This window comes from Delphinapterus leucas, chromosome 19, assembly GCF_059928025.1.
Source record: "Delphinapterus leucas isolate spDelLeu-1000000601 "Yukka" chromosome 19, BTC_Dleu_Yukka2, whole genome shotgun sequence".
Lineage (NCBI taxonomy): Eukaryota > Metazoa > Chordata > Mammalia > Artiodactyla > Monodontidae > Delphinapterus > Delphinapterus leucas.
The window spans coordinates 29,169,413-29,182,736 of NC_143147.1; the positions used below are offsets into that span (position 1 = coordinate 29,169,413).

The window sequence follows — 13,324 nt, forward strand, 5'->3', positions numbered from 1 at the left end:
TCGGGCAGGGGCGATGCCCAAGGGACCGCGGGCCCCGGGCCCTGAAGCCTCCGGGGCCACGTCCCTGTGAGCGACGGGCCGGATCTTGGGCGGGGCGCCAAGCGCCGAAGGGTTCGCTGGGTCACGCCCGCCCTCGGCTGGGAGGGGGTGGCCAAACCCTCCGCCTCCGCCACCGCCCGGTACCCGAGACCTCCGTTCCCCCTGCCTGGGCGGGCGACGGGGTCCTGCCGGGGCGGGCTGACCGCCAGGCTGGCGGTGAGGCGCAAGCGCCAGCGAAAGTGGGCCTCAAGAGGCAGCCCGCCGTCCCCGTCCCGTCTACGGCCATACCACCCTGAACGCGCCCGATCTCGTCTGATCTCGGAAGCTAAGCAGGGTCGGGCCTGGTTAGTACTTGGATGGGAGACCTCCTGGGAATACCGGGTGCTGTAGGCGTTTTGCCTCCCGCTCCGCCTTCTCCTTGAACTCGCCCGCGGGCGCTGGCCGCCGGCTCCGCCCGCGCCGGGGCTCCGCTGCAGGCCCCGCCTCCTCAGGCCCCTCGCACCACGGCGCGCGCGCCGGAGGGGGCGCTCCCCGCCGGCCCGGCCCGCCAGGCGGCCAGAAGGCGGCCCTGGAAGGCAGCCGCACCCCAGACGCCCCCGGGGTGCCTGGCCCGGACCCAGGCTCCGCCGCGGGCCCGGTTGCCGTGCCTTCGGCCAGCGAGCCCGTCGACCTGCACCTGGCCGCCCCCACCGGCGCCCCGCCCCGGGGCCGCCACCTGTGTGCCGGTGGGTGTGTCCCTCCACAGCTCCCTCCGGCAAAATCCCCGCCCCCGCCGTGTCGCCGCCGCGGCCCGGTGCGGGAGCGGGATCGAGAGCAGGGGCCGCTTCCCCGGGCCTGCCGGCCCCAGGGGCGGGCTCCTGAGCTCGGCGGGTGGTGTGCGGGCAAGGGTGGCCTCGCCGGGGCTGAGGGGCCGTGGCGACACGATGGTGGCTCCCAGTGGCTTCGGGCCAGCTGCTGTCGGGCAGGAGGGCCGGCCCGGGCTGCGGCCGGGCGGCGCCTAGCGCCGCGTGAGCGGGCAGGGGCGATGCCCAAGGGACCGCGGGCCCCGGGCCCTGAAGCCTCCGGGGCCACGTCCCTGTGAGCGACGGGCGGGATCTTGGCGGGGCGCCAAGCGCCGAAGTGTTCGCTGGGTCACGCCCGCCCTCGGCTGGGAGGGGGTGGCCAAACCCTCCGCCTCCGCCACCGCCCGGTACCCGAGACCTCCGTTCCCCCTGCCTGGGCGGGCGACGGGGTCCTGCCGGGGTGGGCTGACCGCCAGGCTGGCGGTGAGCCGCAAGCGCCAGCGAAAGTGGGCCTCAAGAGGCAGCCCGCCGTCCCCGCCCCCGTCTACGGCCATACTACCCTGAACGCGCCCGATCTCGTCTGATCTCGGAAGCTAAGCAGGGTCGGGCCTGGTTAGTACTTGGATGGGAGACCGCCTGGGAATACCGGGTGCTGTAGGCTTTTTGCCTCCCGCTCCGCCTTCTCCTTTAACTCGCCCGCGGGCGGTGGCCGCCGGCTCCGCCGGCGCCGGGGCCCCGCTGCAGGCCCCGCCTCCTCAGGCCCCTCCCACCACGGCGCGCGCGCCGGAGGGGGCGCTCCCCGCCGGCCCGGCCCGCCAGGCGACCAGAAGGCGGCCCTGGAAGGCAGCCGCACCCCAGACGCCCCCGGGGTGCCTGGCCCGGACCCAGGCTCCGCCGCGGGCCCGGTTGCCATCCCTTCGGCCAGCGAGCCCCTCGACCTGCACCTGGCCGCCCCCACCGGCGCCCCGCCCCGGGGCCGCCACCTGTGTGCCGGTGGGTGTGTCCCTCCACAGCTCCCTCCGGCAAAAGCCCCGCCCCCCGCCGTGTCGCCGCCGCGGCCGGGTGCGGGAGCGGGATCGAGGGCAGGGGCTGCTTCCCCGGGCCTGCCGGCCGCCAGGGGCGGGCTCCTGAGCCCGGCAGGTGGTGTGCGGGCAAGGGTGGCCTCGCCGGGGCTGAGGGGCCGTGGCGACACGATGGTGGCTCCCAGTGGCTTCGGGCCAGCTGCTGTCGGGCAGGAGGGCCGGCCCGGGTTGCGGCTGGGCGGCGCCTAGCGCCGCGTGGGCGGGCAGGGGCGATGCCCAAGGGACCGCGGGCCCCGGGCACTGAAGCCTCCGGGGCCACGTCCCTGTGAGCGACGGGCGGGATCTTGGCGGGGCGCCAAGCGCCGAAGGGTTCGCTGGGTCACGCCCGCCCTCGGCTGGGAGGGGGTGGCCAAACCCTCCGCCTCCGCCACCGCCCGGTACCCGAGACCTCCGTTCCCCCTGCCTGGGCGGGCGACGGGGTCCTGCCGGGGCGGGCTGACCGCCAGGCTGGCGGTGAGGCGCAAGCGCCAGCGAAAGTGGGCCTCAAGAGGCAGCCCGCCGTCCCCGCCCCCGTCTACGGCCATACTACCCTGAACGCGCCCGATCTCGTCTGATCTCGGAAGCTAAGCAGGGTCGGGCCTGGTTAGTACTTGGATGGGAGACCGCCTGGGAATACCGGGTGCTGTAGGCTTTTTGCCTCCCGCTCCGCCTTCTCCTTTAACTCGCCCGCGGGCGGTGGCCGCCGGCTCCGCCCGCGCCGGGGCCCCGCTGCAGGCCCCGCCTCCTCAGGCCCCTCCCACCACGGCACGCGCGCCGGAGGGGGCGCTCCCCGCCGGCCCGGCCCGCCAGGCGGCCAGAAGGCGGCCCTGGAAGGCAGCCGCACCCCAGACGCCCCCGGGGTGCCTGGCCCGGACCCAGGCTCCGCCGCGGGCCCGGTTGCCGTCCCTTCGGCCAGCGAGCCCGTCGACCTGCACCTGGCCGCCCCCACCGGCGCCCCGCCCCGGGGCCGCCACCTGTGTGCCGGTGGCTGTGTCCCTCCACAGCTCCCTCCGGCAAAAGCCCCGCCCCCCGCCGTGTCGCCGCCGCTGCCAGGTGCGGGAGCGGGATCGAGGGCAGGGGCCGCTTCCCCGGGCCTGCCGGCCGCCAGGGGCGGGCTCCTGAGCTCGGCGGGTGGTGTGCGGGCAAGGGTGGCCTCGCCGGGGCTGAGGGGCCGTGGCGACACGATGGTGGCTCCCAGTGGCTTCGGGCCAGCTGCTGTCGGGCAGGAGGGCCGGCCCGGGTTGCGGCTGGGCGGCGCCTAGCGCCGCGTGGGCGGGCAGGGGCGATGCCCAAGGGACCGCGGGCCCCGGGCACTGAAGCCTCCGGGGCCACGTCCCTGTGAGCGACGGGCGGGATCTTGGCGGGGCGCCAAGCGCCGAAGGGTTCGCTGGGTCACGCCCGCCCTCGGCTGGGAGGGGGTGGCCAAACCCTCCGCCTCCGCCACCGCCCGGTACCCGAGACCTCCGTTCCCCCTGCCTGGGCGGGCGACGGGGTCCTGCCGGGGCGGGCTGACCGCCAGGCTGGCGGTGAGGCGCAAGCGCCAGCGAAAGTGGGCCTCAAGAGGCAGCCCGCCGTCCCCGCCCCCGTCTACGGCCATACTACCCTGAACGCGCCCGATCTCGTCTGATCTCGGAAGCTAAGCAGGGTCGGGCCTGGTTAGTACTTGGATGGGAGACCGCCTGGGAATACCGGGTGCTGTAGCCTTTTTGCCTCCCGCTCCGCCTTCTCCTTTAAATCGCCCGCGGGCGGTGGCCGCCGGCTCCGCCCGCGCCGGGGCCCCGCTGCAGGCCCCGCCTCCTCAGGCCCCTCCCACCACGGCACGCGCGCCGGAGGGGGCGCTCCCCGCCGGCCCGGCCCGCCAGGCGGCAAGAAGGCGGCCCTGGAAGGCAGCCGCACCCCAGACGCCCCCGGGGTGCCTGGCCCGGACCCAGGCTCCGCCGCGCGCCCGGTTGCCGTCCCTTCGGCCAGCGAGCCCGTCGACCTGCACCTGGCCGCCCCCACCGGCGCCCCGCCCCGGGGCCGCCACCTGTGTGCCGGTGGGTGTGTCCCTCCACAGCTCCCTCCGGCAAAAGCCCCGCCCCCCGCCGTGTCGCCGCCGCTGCCGGGTGCGGGTGCGGGATCGAGGGCAGGGGCCGCTTCCCCGGGCCTGCCGGCCGCCAGGGGCGGGCTCCTGAGCTCGGCGGGTGGTGTGCGGGCAAGGGTGGCCTCGCCGGGGCTGAGGGGCCGTGGCGACACGATGGTGGCTCCCAGTGGCTTCGTGCCAGCTGCTGTCGGGCAGGAGGGCCGGACCGGGCTGCGGCTGGGCGGCGCCTAGCGCCGCGTGGGCGGGCAGGGGCGATGCCCAAGGGACCGCGGGCCCCGGGCCCTGAAGCCTCCGGGGCCACGTCCCTGTGAGCGACGGGCCGGATCTTGGGCGGGGCGCCTAGCGCCGAAGGGTTCGCTGGGTCACGCCCGCCCTCGGCTGGGAGGGGGTGGCCAAACCCTCCGCCTCCGCCACCGCCCGGTACCCGAGACCTCCGTTCCCCCTGCCTGGGCGGGCGACGGGGTCCTGCCGGGGCGGGCTGACCGCCAGGCTGGCGGTGAGGCGCAAGCGCCAGCGAAAGTGGGCCTCAAGAGGCAGCCCGCCGTCCCCGCCCCCGTCTACGGCCATACCACCCTGAACGCGCCCGATCTCGTCTGATCTCGGAAGCTAAGCAGGGTCGGGCCTGGTTAGTACTTGGATGGGAGACCGCCTGGGAATACCGGGTGCTGTAGGGTTTTTGCCTCCCGCTCCGCCTTCTCCTTTAACTCGCCCGCGGGCGGTGGCCGCCGGCTCCGCCCGCGCCCGGGTCCCGCTGCAGGCCCCGCCTCCTCAGGCCCCTCCCACCACGGCGCGCGCGCCGGAGGGGGCGCTCCCCGCCAGCCCGGCCCGCCAGGCGGCCAGAAGGCGGCCCTGGAAGGCAGCCGCACCCCAGACGCCCCCGGGGTGCCTGGCCCAGACCCAGGCTCCGCCGCGGGCCCGATTGCCGTGCCTTCCGCCAGCGAGCCCCTCGACCTGCACCTGGCCGCCACCACCGGCGACCCGCCCCGGGGCCGCCACCTGTGTGCCGGTGGGTGTGTCCCTCCACAGCTCCCTCCGGCAAAAGCCCCGCCCCCCGCCGTGTCGCCGCCGCGGCCGGGTGCGGGAGCGGGATCGAGGGCAGGGGCCGCTTCCCCTGGCCTGCCGTCCGCCAGGGGCGGGCTACTGAGCCCGGCGGGTGGTGTGCGGGCAAGGGTGGCCTCGCCGGGGCTGAGGGGCCGTGGCGACACGATGGTGGCTCCCAGTGGCTTCGGGCCAGCTGCTGTCGGGCAGGAGGGCCGGCCCGGGCTGCGGCCGGGCGGCGCCTAGCGCCGCGTGGGCGGACAGGGGCGATGCCCAAGGGACCGCGGGCCCCGGGCCCTGAAGCCTCCGGGGCCACGTCCCTGTGAGCGACGGGCCGGATCTTGGGCGGGGCGCCAAGCGCCGAAGGGTTCGCTGGGTCACGCCCGCCCTCGGCTGGGAGGGGGTGGCCAAACCCTCCGCCTCCGCCACCGCCCGGTACCCGAGACCTCCGTTCCCCCTGCCTGGGCGGGCGACGGGGTCCTGCCGGGGCGGGCTGACCGCCAGGCTGGCGGTGAGGCGCAAGCGCCAGCGAAAGTGGGCCTCAAGAGGCAGCCCGCCGTCCCCGTCCCGTCTACGGCCATACCACCCTGAACGCGCCCGATCTCGTCTGATCTCGGAAGCTAAGCAGGGTCGGGCCTGGTTAGTACTTGGATGGGAGACCGCCTGGGAATACCGGGTGCTGTAGGCTTTTTGCCTCCTGCTCCGCCTTCTCCTTTAACTCGCCCGCGGGCGGTGGCCGCCGGCTCCGCCCGCGCCGGGGCCCCGCTGCAGGCCCCGCCTCCTCAGGCCCCTCCCACCACGGCGCGCGCGCCGGAGGGGGCGCTCCCCGCCGGCCCGGCCCGCCAGGCGGCCAGAAGGCGGCCCTGGAAGGCAGCCGCACCCCAGACGCCCCCGGGGTGCCTGGCCCGGACCCAGGCTCCGCCGCGGGCCCGGTTGCCGTCCCTTCGGCCAGCGAGCCCCTCGACCTGCACCTGGCCGCCCCCACCGGCGCCCCGCCCCGGTGCCGCCACCTGTGTGCCGGTGGGTGTGTCCCTCCACAGCTCCCTCCGGCAAAAGCCTCGCCCCCCGCCGTGTCGCCGCCGCGGCCGGGTGCGGGAGCGGGATCGAGGGCAGGGGCTGCTTCCCCGGGCCTGCCGGCCGCCAGGGGCGGGCTCCTGAGCCCGGCAGGTGGTGTGCGGGCAAGGGTGGCCTCGCCGGGGCTGAGGGGCCGTGGCGACACGATGGTGGCTCCCAGTGGCTTCGGGCCAGCTGCTGTCGGGCAGGAGGGCCGGCCCGGGTTGCGGCTGGGCGGCGCCTAGCGCCGCGTGGGCGGGCAGGGGCGATGCCCAAGGGACCGCGGGCCCCGGGCACTGAAGCCTCCGGGGCCACGTCCCTGTGAGCGACGGGCGGGATCTTGGCGGGGCGCCAAGCGCCGAAGGGTTCGCTGGGTCACGCCCGCCCTCGGCTGGGAGGGGGTGGCCAAACCCTCCGCCTCCGCCACCGCCCGGTACCTGAGACCTCCGTTCCCCCTGCCTGGGCGGGCGACGGGGTCCTGCCGGGGCGGGCTGACCGCCAGGCTGGCGGTGAGGCGCAAGCGCCAGCGAAAGTGGGCCTCAAGAGGCAGCCCGCCGTCCCCGCCCCCGTCTACGGCCATACTACCCTGAACGCGCCCGATCTCGTCTGATCTCGGAAGCTAAGCAGGGTCGGGCCTGGTTAGTACTTGGATGGGAGACCGCCTGGGAATACCGGGTGCTGTAGGGTTTTTGCCTCCCGCTCCGCCTTCTCCTTTAACTCGCCCGCGGGCGGTGGCCGCCGGCTCCGCCCGCGCCGGGGCCCCGCTGCAGGCCCCGCCTCCTCAGGCCCCTCCCACCACGGCACGCGCGCCGGAGGGGGCGCTCCCCGCCGGCCCGGCCCGCCAGGCGGCCAGAAGGCGGCCCTGGAAGGCAGCCGCACCCCAGACGCCCCCGGGGTGCCTGGCCCGGACCCAGGCTCCGCTGCGGGCCCGGTTGCCGTCCCTTCGGCCAGCGAGCCCGTCGACCTGCACCTGGCCGCCCCCACCGGCGCCCCGCCCCGGGGCCGCCACCTGTGTGCCGGTGGCTGTGTCCCTCCACAGCTCCCTCCGGCAAAAGCCCCGCCCCCCGCCGTGTCGCCGCCGCTGCCGGGTGCGGGAGCGGGATCGAGGGCAGGGGCCGCTTCCCCGGGCCTGCCGGCCGCCAGGGGCGGGCTCCTGAGCTCGGCGGGTGGTGTGCGGGCAAGGGTGGCCTCGCCGGGGCTGAGGGGCCGTGGCGACACGATGGTGGCTCCCAGTGGCTTCGGGCCAGCTGCTGTCGGGCAGGAGGGCCGGCCCGGTTTGCGGCTGGGCGGCGCCTAGCGCCGCGTGGGCGGGCAGGGGCGATGCCCAAGGGACCGCGGGCCCCGGGCACTGAAGCCTCCGGGGCCACGTCCCTGTGAGCGACGGGCGGGATCTTGGCGGGGCGCCAAGCGCCGAAGGGTTCGCTGGGTCACGCCCGCCCTCGGCTGGGAGGGGGTGGCCAAACCCTCCGCCTCCGCCGCCGCCCGGTACCCGAGACCTCCGTTCCCCCTGCCTGGGCGGGCGACGGGGTCCTGCCGGGGCGGGCTGACCGCCAGGCTGGCGGTGAGGCGCAAGCGCCAGCGAAAGTGGTCCTCAAGAGGCAGCCCGCCGTCCCCGCCCCCGTCTACGGCCATACCACCCTGAACGCGCCCGATCTCGTCTGATCTCGGAAGCTAAGCAGGGTCGGGCCTGGTTAGTACTTGGATGGGAGACCGCCTGGGAATACCGGGTGCTGTAGGGTTTTTGCCTCCCGCTCCGCCTTCTCCTTTAACTCGCCCGCGGGCGGTGGCCGCCGGCTCCGCCCGCGCCCGGGTCCCGCTGCAGGCCCCGCCTCCTCAGGCCCCTCCCACCACGGCGCGCGCGCCGGAGGGGGCGCTCCCCGCCAGCCCGGCCCGCCAGGCGGCCAGAAGGCGGCCCTGGAAGGCAGCCGCACCCCAGACGCCCCCGGGGTGCCTGGCCCAGACCCAGGCTCCGCCGCGGGCCCGATTGCCGTGCCTTCCGCCAGCGAGCCCCTCGACCTGCACCTGGCCGCCACCACCGGCGACCCGCCCCGGGGCCGCCACCTGTGTCCCGGTGGGTGTGTCCCTCCACAGCTCCCTCCGGCAAAAGCACCGCCCCCCGCCGTGTCGCCGCCGCGGCCGGGTGCGGGAGCGGGATCGAGGGCAGGGGCCGCTTCCCCTGGCCTGCCGTCCGCCAGGGGCGGGCTACTGAGCCCGGCGGGTGGTGTGCGGGCAAGGGTGGCCTCGCCGGGGCTGAGGGGCCGTGGCGACACGATGGTGGCTCCCAGTGGCTTCGGGCCAGCTGCTGTCGGGCAGGAGGGCCGGCCCGGGCTGCGGCCGGGCGGCGCCTAGCGCCGCGTGGGCGGACAGGGGCGATGCCCAAGGGACCGCGGGCCCCGGGCCCTGAAGCCTCCGGGGCCACGTCCCTGTGAGCGACGGGCCGGATCTTGGGCGGGGCGCCAAGCGCCGAAGGGTTCGCTGGGTCACGCCCGCCCTCGGCTGGGAGGGGGTGGCCAAACCCTCCGCCTCCGCCACCGCCCGGTACCCGAGACCTCCGTTCCCCCTGCCTGGGCGGGCGACGGGGTCCTGCCGGGGCGGGCTGACCGCCAGGCTGGCGGTGAGGCGCAAGCGCCAGCGAAAGTGGGCCTCAAGAGGCAGCCCGCCGTCCCCGTCCCGTCTACAGCCATACCACCCTGAACGCGCCCGATCTCGTCTGATCTCGGAAGCTAAGCAGGGTCGGGCCTGGTTAGTACTTGGATGGGAGACCGCCTGGGAATACCGGGTGCTGTAGGCTTTTTGCCTCCCGCTCCGCCTTCTCCTTGAACTCGCCCGCGGGCGGTGGCCGCCGGCTCCGCCCGCGCCGGGGCTCCGCTGCAGGCCCCGCCTCCTCAGGCCCCTCGCACCACGGCGCGCGCGCCGGAGGGGGCGCTCCCCGCCGGTCCGGCCCGCCAGGCGGCCAGAAGGCGGCCCAGGAAGGCAGCCGCACCCCAGATGCCCCCGGGGTGCCTGGCCCGGACCCAGGCTCCGCCGCGGGCCCGGTTGCCGTGCCTTCGGCCAGCGAGCCCGTCGACCTGCACTTGGCCGCCCCCACCGGCGCCCCGCCCCGGGGCCGCCACCTGTGTGCCGGTGGGTGTGTCCCTCCACAGCTCCCTCCGGCAAAAGCCCCGCCCCCGCCGTGTCGCCGCCGCGGCCGGGTGCGGGAGCGGGATCGAGGGCAGGGGCCGCTTCCCCGGGCCTGCCGGCCGCCAGGGGCGGGCTCCTGAGCTCGGCGGGTGGTGTGCGGGCAAGGGTGGCCTCGCCGGGGCTGAGGGGCCGTGGCGACACGATGGTGGCTCCCAGTGGCTTCGGGCCAGCTGCTGTCGGGCAGGAGGGCCGGCCCGGGCTGCGGCCGGGCGGCGCCTAGCGCCGCGTGGGCGGGCAGGGGCGATGCCCAAGGGACCGTGGGCCCCGGGCCCTGAAGCCTCCGGGGCCACGTCCCTGTGAGCGACGGGCGGGATCTTGGCGGGGCGCCAAGCGCCGAAGGGTTCGCTGGGTCACGCCCGCCCTCGGCTGGGAGGGGGTGGCCAAACCCTCCGCCTCCGCCACCGCCCGGTACCCGAGACCTCCGTTCCCCCTGCCTGGGCGGGCGACGGGGTCCTGCCGGGGCGGGCTGACCGCCAGGCTGTCGGTGAGGCGCAAGCGCCAGCGAAAGTGGGCCTCAAGAGGCAGCACGCCGTCCCCGCCCCCGTCTACGGCCATACCACCCTGAACGCGCCCGATCTCGTCTGATCTCGGAAGCTTAAGCAGGGTCGGGCCTGGTTAGTACTTGGATGGGAGACCGCCTGGGAATACCGGGTGCTGTAGGCTTTTTGCCTCCCGCTCCGCCTTCTCCTTTACTCGCCCGCGGGCGGTGGCCGCCGGCTCCGCCCGCGCCGGGGCCCCGCTGCAGGCCCCTCCTCCTCAGGCCCCTCCCACCACGGCGCACGCGCCGGAGGGGGCGCTCCCCGCCGGCCCGGCCCGCCAGGCGGCCAGAAGGCGGCCCTGGAAGGCAGCCGCACCCCAGACGCCCCCAGGGTGCCTGGCCCGGACCCAGGCTCCGCCGTGGGCCCGGTTGCCGTCCCTTCGGCCAGCGAGCCCCTCGACCTGCACCTGGCCGCCCCCTCCGGCGCCCCGCCCCGGGGCCGCCACCTGTGTGCCGGTGGGTGTGTCCCTCCACAGCTCCCTCCGGCAAAAGCCCCGCCCCCCGCCGTGTCGCCGCCGCGGCCGGGTGCGGGAGCGGGATCGAGGGCAGGGGCCGCTTCCCCGGGCCTGCCGGCCGCCAGGGGCGGGCTCCTGAGCTCGGCGGGTGGTGTGCGGGCAAGGGTGGCCTCGCCGGGGCTGAGGGGCCGTGGCGACACGATGGTGGCTCCCAGTGGTTTCGGGCCAGCTGCTGTCGGGCAGGAGGGCCGCCCCGGGCTGCGGCTGGGCGGCGCCTAGCGCCGCGTGGGCGGGCAGGGGCGATGCCCAAGGGACCGCGGGCCCCGGGCCCTGAAGCCTCCGGGGCCACGTCCCTGTGAGCGACGGGCCGGATCTTGGGCGGGGCGCCAAGCGCCGAAGGGTTCGCTGGGTCACGCCCGCCCTCGGCTGGGAGGGGGTGGCCAAACCCTCCGCCTCCGCCACCGCCCGGTACCCGAGACCTCCGTTCCCCCTGCCTGGGCGGGCGACGGGGTCCTGCCGGGGCGGGCTGACTGCCAGGCTGGCGGTGAGGCGCAAGCGCCAGCGAAAGTGGGCCTCAAGAGGCAGCCCGCCGTCCCCGTCCCGTCTACGGCCATACCACCCTGAACGCGCCCGATCTCGTCTGATCTCGGAAGCTAAGCAGGGTCGGGCCTGGTTAGTACTTGGATGGGAGACCGCCTGGGAATACCGGGTGCTGTAGGCTTTTTGCCTCCCGCTCCGCCTTCTCCTTTAACTCGCCCGCGGGCGGTGGCCGCCGGCTCCGCCCGCGCCGGGGCCCCGCTGCAGGCCCCGCCTCCTCAGGCCCCTCCCACCACGGCGCGCGCGCCGGAGGGGGCGCTCCCCGCCGGCCCGGCCCGCCAGGGGGCCAGAAGGCGGCCCTGGAAGGCAGCCGCACCCCAGACGCCCCCGGGGTGCCTGGCCCGGACCCAGGCTCCGCCGCGGGCCCGGTTGCCGTGCCTTCGGCCAGCGAGCCCGTCGACCTGCACCTGGCCGCCCCCACCGGCGCCCCGCCCCGGGGCCGCCACCTGTGTGCCGGTGGGTGTGTCCCTCCACAGCTCCCTCTGGCAAAAGCCCAGCCCCCGCCGTGTCGCCGCCGCGGCCGTGTGCGGGAGCGGGATCGAGGGCAGGGGCCGCTTCCCCGGGCCTGCCGGCCGCCAGGGGCGGGCTCCTGAGCTCGGCGGGTGGTGTGCGGGCAAGGGTGGCCTCGCCGGGGCTGTGGGGCCGTGGCGACACGATGGTGGCTCCCAGTGGCTTCGGGCCAGCTGCTGTCGGGCAGGAGGGCCGGCCCGGGATGCGGCCGGGCGGCGCCTAGCGCCGCGTGGTCGGGCAGGGGCGATGCCCAAGGGACCGCGGGCCCCGGGCCCTGAAGCCTCCGGGGCCACGTCCCTGTGAGCGACGGGCCGGATCTTGGGCGGGGCGCCAAGCGCCGAAGGGTTCGCTGGGTCACGCCCGCCCTCGGCTGGGAGGGGGTGGCCAAACCCTCCGCCTCCGCCACCGCCCGGTACCCGAGACCTCCGTTCCCCCTGCCTGGGCGGGCGACGGGGTCCTGCCGGGGCGGGCTGACCGCCAGGCTGGCGGTGAGGCGCAAGCGCCAGCGAAAGTGGGCCTCAAGAGGCAGCCCGCCGTCCCCGTCCCGTCTACGGCCATACCACCCTGAACGCGCCCGATCTCGTCTGATCTCGGAAGCTAAGCAGGGTCGGGCCTGGTTAGTACTTGGATGGGAGACCTCCTGGGAATACCGGGTGCTGTAGGCTTTTTGCCTCCCGCTCCGCCTTCTCCTTGAACTCGCCCGCGGGCGCTGGCCGCCGGCTCCGCCCGCGCCGGGGCTCCGCTGCAGGCCCCGCCTCCTCAGGCCCCTCGCACCACGGCGCGCGCGCCGGAGGGGGCGCTCCCCGCCGGCCCGGCCCGCCAGGCGGCCAGAAGGCGGCCCTGGAAGGCAGCCGCACCCCAGACGCCCCCGGGGTGCCTGGCCGGACCCAGGCTCCGCCGCGGGCCCGGTTGCCGTGCCTTCGGCCAGCGAGCCCGTCGACCTGCACCTGGCCGCCCCCACCGGCGCCCCGCCCCGGGGCCGCCACCTGTGTGCCGGTGGGTGTGTCCCTCCACAGCTCCCTCCGGCAAAAGCCCCGCCCCCGCCGTGTCGCCGCCGCGGCCGGGTGCGGGAGCGGGATCGAGAGCAGGGGCCGCTTCCCCGGGCCTGCCGGCCCCAGGGGCGGGCTCCTGAGCTCGGCGGGTGGTGTGCGGGCAAGGGTGGCCTCGCCGGGGCTGAGGGGCCGTGGCGACACGATGGTGGCTCCCAGTGGCTTCGGGCCAGCTGCTGTCGGGCAGGAGGGCCGGCCCGGGCTGCTGCCGGGCGGCGCCTAGCGCCGCGTGAGCGGGCAGGGGCGATGCCCAAGGGACCGCGGGCCCCGGGCCCTGAAGCCTCCGGGGCCACGTCCCTGTGAGCGACGGGCGGGATCTTGGCGGGGCGCCAAGCGCCGAAGTGTTCGCTGGGTCACGCCCGCCCTCGGCTGGGAGGGGGTGGCCAAACCCTCCGCCTCCGCCACCGCCCGGTACCCGAGACCTCCGTTCCCCCTGCCTGGGCGGGCGACGGGGTCCTGCCGGGGCGGGCTGACCGCCAGGCTGGCGGTGAGGCGCAAGCGCCAGCGAAAGTGGGCCTCAAGAGGCAGCCCGCCGTCCCCGCCCCCGTCTACGGCCATACCACCCTGAACGCGCCCGATCTCGTCTGATCTCGGAAGCTAAGCTGGGTCGGGCCTGGTTAGTACTTGGATGGGAGACCGCCTGGGAATACCGGGTGCTGTAGGCTTTTTGCCTCCCGCTCCGCCTTCTCCTTTAACTCGCCCGCGGGCGGTGGCCGCCGGCTCCGCCGGCGCCGGGGCCCCGCTGCAGGCCCCGCCTCCTCAGGCCCCTCCCACCACGGCGCGCGCGCCGGAGGGGGCGCTCCCCGCCGGCCCGGCCCGCCAGGCGGCCAGAAGGCGTCCCTGGAAGGCAGCCGCACCCCAGACGCCCCCGGGGTGCCTGGCCCGGACCCAGGCTCCGCCGCGGGCCCGGTTGCCGTCCCTTCGGCCAGCGAGCCCCTC

The 13,324-nt window shown here is 76.8% G+C and overlaps 13 non-coding genes across 13 annotated transcripts; all 13 read left to right on the forward strand.

Moving 5' to 3' along the window:
- The first annotated feature begins 313 nt into the window (after positions 1–313).
- On the forward strand, positions 314–432 carry LOC149745817 (5S ribosomal RNA). The gene has a single exon (XR_016389667.1). It is a non-coding gene; the product is annotated as a 5S ribosomal RNA (ribosomal RNA).
- Positions 433–1,363: 931 nt separating this feature from the next.
- LOC149745818 (5S ribosomal RNA) lies at positions 1,364–1,482 on the forward strand. The gene has a single exon (XR_016389858.1). It is a non-coding gene; the product is annotated as a 5S ribosomal RNA (ribosomal RNA).
- A 933-nt stretch (positions 1,483–2,415) lies between these two features.
- On the forward strand, positions 2,416–2,534 carry LOC149745819 (5S ribosomal RNA). Its single transcript, XR_016389859.1, has one exon. It is a non-coding gene; the product is annotated as a 5S ribosomal RNA (ribosomal RNA).
- Positions 2,535–3,467: 933 nt separating this feature from the next.
- Positions 3,468–3,586, forward strand: LOC149745820 (5S ribosomal RNA). The gene has a single exon (XR_016390136.1). It is a non-coding gene; the product is annotated as a 5S ribosomal RNA (ribosomal RNA).
- Positions 3,587–4,520: 934 nt separating this feature from the next.
- LOC149745821 (5S ribosomal RNA) lies at positions 4,521–4,639 on the forward strand. Its single transcript, XR_016390043.1, has one exon. It is a non-coding gene; the product is annotated as a 5S ribosomal RNA (ribosomal RNA).
- A 933-nt stretch (positions 4,640–5,572) lies between these two features.
- On the forward strand, positions 5,573–5,691 carry LOC149745822 (5S ribosomal RNA). The gene has a single exon (XR_016389137.1). It is a non-coding gene; the product is annotated as a 5S ribosomal RNA (ribosomal RNA).
- Positions 5,692–6,624: 933 nt separating this feature from the next.
- On the forward strand, positions 6,625–6,743 carry LOC149745823 (5S ribosomal RNA). The gene has a single exon (XR_016390232.1). It is a non-coding gene; the product is annotated as a 5S ribosomal RNA (ribosomal RNA).
- Positions 6,744–7,676: 933 nt separating this feature from the next.
- Positions 7,677–7,795, forward strand: LOC149745824 (5S ribosomal RNA). The gene has a single exon (XR_016390044.1). It is a non-coding gene; the product is annotated as a 5S ribosomal RNA (ribosomal RNA).
- Positions 7,796–8,728: 933 nt separating this feature from the next.
- Positions 8,729–8,847, forward strand: LOC149745825 (5S ribosomal RNA). Its single transcript, XR_016389646.1, has one exon. It is a non-coding gene; the product is annotated as a 5S ribosomal RNA (ribosomal RNA).
- A 932-nt stretch (positions 8,848–9,779) lies between these two features.
- LOC149745826 (5S ribosomal RNA) lies at positions 9,780–9,899 on the forward strand. Its single transcript, XR_016390329.1, has one exon. It is a non-coding gene; the product is annotated as a 5S ribosomal RNA (ribosomal RNA).
- A 932-nt stretch (positions 9,900–10,831) lies between these two features.
- Positions 10,832–10,950, forward strand: LOC149745827 (5S ribosomal RNA). The gene has a single exon (XR_016389138.1). It is a non-coding gene; the product is annotated as a 5S ribosomal RNA (ribosomal RNA).
- A 932-nt stretch (positions 10,951–11,882) lies between these two features.
- LOC149745828 (5S ribosomal RNA) lies at positions 11,883–12,001 on the forward strand. Its single transcript, XR_016389219.1, has one exon. It is a non-coding gene; the product is annotated as a 5S ribosomal RNA (ribosomal RNA).
- A 930-nt stretch (positions 12,002–12,931) lies between these two features.
- On the forward strand, positions 12,932–13,050 carry LOC149745829 (5S ribosomal RNA). Its single transcript, XR_016389892.1, has one exon. It is a non-coding gene; the product is annotated as a 5S ribosomal RNA (ribosomal RNA).
- Positions 13,051–13,324: the final 274 nt, after the last annotated feature.